General features: G+C 40.8%; 1 protein-coding gene across 1 annotated transcript in view; it reads left to right on the top strand.

Annotated features, from left to right (window-relative positions):
• The window catches only part of LOC114546210 (ABC transporter F family member 4), a 51,210-nt gene that overhangs the window by 11,287 nt on the left and 37,423 nt on the right, over positions 1-2,500 (top strand). The window lies entirely within an intron of this gene.

Here is a 2,500-nt window from a genome sequence, read left to right as displayed (position 1 = left end):
TATGTAGGGCTTTATGTTGACAAAATGCAACAAATGGCATAAAAAAATGTGGTTTAAAAAAGGCGACAATTTAAAATCTAACTGATAAGTGTTACACTGACAATCGAAGGAGCAAGTTGTTAAGATAATTATTAATCAAAGAATAGAGAGAAACACTGAAGATCTTCTCAAAGTTAACTTTTACTAGCCAGTTTACAGCTACAGCAGCTACTCCCGAGCACATTATGAAATGATGTGGTTGTCTCCCACAAGGTCAGGAAGTGGCTCCCAGGAGTTTTCATCGTGAGAATGTCGGCAGTATTTGGGTTTATTAAAATGCAAACAGTTTAATATTTATAAAATACAAGAACGGTTGTTTTTAGGGGTTGTTTTTCTAACATTTTCACACACAGACACCACTCTCCCTCCTTTTAAAAACAATCCTACGGGAAACCCCAGAATCCTTGACAAAGAAACAGACATTTCACCTCGCAGAGCACAGGGGAACTGTTGCTCTTCTGCTGCCTCCATCGGTGAGAGAGTTTGTTATTAAGCTCTGTTGGAAATAGTTCCCTGTCACGGAAATAGTTCCCAAATAGTTCCCCATCACGGAAATGGTTTCCTATCATGGAAATGGTTTCCTATCACGGAAATAGTTCCCTGTCGCGGAAATAGTTGACTATCACAGACATAGTTCCCCATCACGGAAATAGTTCCCTATCACCGAAATAGTTCCCTATCACCGAAATAGTTCCCTATCACCGAAATAGTTCCCTATCACCGAAATGGTTCCCTGTCACGGAAATGGTTCCCTGTCACGGAAATGGTTCCCTGTCACGGAAATGGTTCCCCGTCACGGAAATGGTTCCCCGTCACGGAAATGGTTCCCCGTCACGGAAATGGTTCCCCGTCACGGAAATAGTTCCCCGTCACGGAAATAGTTTCCCGTCACGGAAATAGTTCAGTATCACCGAAATAGTTCCCCGTCACGGAAATAGTTCCCTGTCACGGAAATAGTTCAGTATCACCGAAATAGTTCCCCGTCACAGAAATAGTTCCCCGTCACGGAAATGGTTCACTGTCACGGAAATGGTTCACTGTCACGGAAATGGTTCCCCGTCACGGAAATGGTTCCCCGTCACGGAAATGGTTCCCCGTCACGGAAATAGTTCCCCGTCACGGAAATAGTTTCCCGTCACGGAAATAGTTCAGTATCACCGAAATAGTTCCCCGTCATGGAAATAGTTCCCTGTCACGGAAATAGTTCAGTATCACCGAAATAGTTCCCCGTCACGGAAATAGTTCCCTGTCACGGAAATAGTTCCCTGTCACGGAAATAGTTCAGTATCACCGAAATAGTTCCCCGTCACAGAAATAGTTCCCCGTCACGGAAATAGTTCAGTATCACCGAAATAGTTCCCCGTCACGGAAATAGTTCCCCGTCACGGAAATAGTTCCCCGTCACGGAAATAGTTCCCCGTCACAGAAATAGTTTCCCGTCACCAAAATAGTTCCCTGTCACCGAAATAGTTCCCCATCACGGAAATAGTTCCCCGTCACAGAAATAGTTCCCTGTCACCGAAATAGTTCCCCGTCACGGAAATAGTTCCCGTCACCGAAATAGTTCCCCGTCACCGAAATAGTTCCCTATCACGGAAGAGTTTTTCAGTTCTAGGGCTGTAGTTACTTCTGTCTTTTTTTTCTCCAAGTTTGTCGCTTTTTTCAAAGTTTTTGTTGATGTTTTTGAAGTTTGTCACCTTTTTATTTTGAAGGTTTTGTCGTTTGTTTTGACCTATTCTCTCCTTTCTTCCTCACTTTTTTTCCACTGTCTTTATTTTCTTCAATGTTTTTGTCTCTTTGGAATTTTTTGTCTCTTTTGTCGCCCTAGTGTTACCTTTTTTTATTACTATTTTCGACCTATTCTTGACTCACTTCCTTCTTTCTACTGTCTTTTTTTTTCCAATTTTTTTTCAACCTTTTTCTATCAGCATTTAAATGTTTTCCAGGTCCAAGTCTGTTGTTGAGTAAATCTATCGCACAAGGCTTAAAGCACGTGTCAAACTCGAGGCCTGCGGGCCAAATCCGGCCCCTCGCAGATTATGATCTGGCCCGCCCATCAATTTAGGTTCACAAAACATTTTGGCCCACCTACTTTTTGCCACTTTTTTCGACGTTTTGGTCACTTTTGCTGAAATTTTTGTAATTTTTTTTTTTTTACCTTTTTGTCACTTTTGCCAAAATGTGTCGTTTTTTTTCACTTTTACCGACATTTTTGTATATTTCTTCACGTTTTTGTCACTTTCGGTGAAATTTTTGAAATTTTTTTTGACCTTTTTGTCACTTTTTCTTAAGTATTGTCACTTTTAACGACATTTTTGTCATTTTTTCCTGACGTTTTTGTCGAAATCTTTCTCTTTTTTTTTTTTTTTTTTTTTTTTTGGGTGCTTCTTTTCTATGATCAGCAACTTTCTCCTGACTTCTTTAGGACTTTATGTCAACCAAACTGTAAGTGAGAAGACTA

This window comes from Perca flavescens, chromosome 19, assembly GCF_004354835.1.
Source record: "Perca flavescens isolate YP-PL-M2 chromosome 19, PFLA_1.0, whole genome shotgun sequence".
Taxonomy (NCBI): Eukaryota; Metazoa; Chordata; class Actinopteri; order Perciformes; family Percidae; genus Perca; species Perca flavescens.
This window is presented reverse-complemented; position numbering and strand designations above follow the sequence as displayed.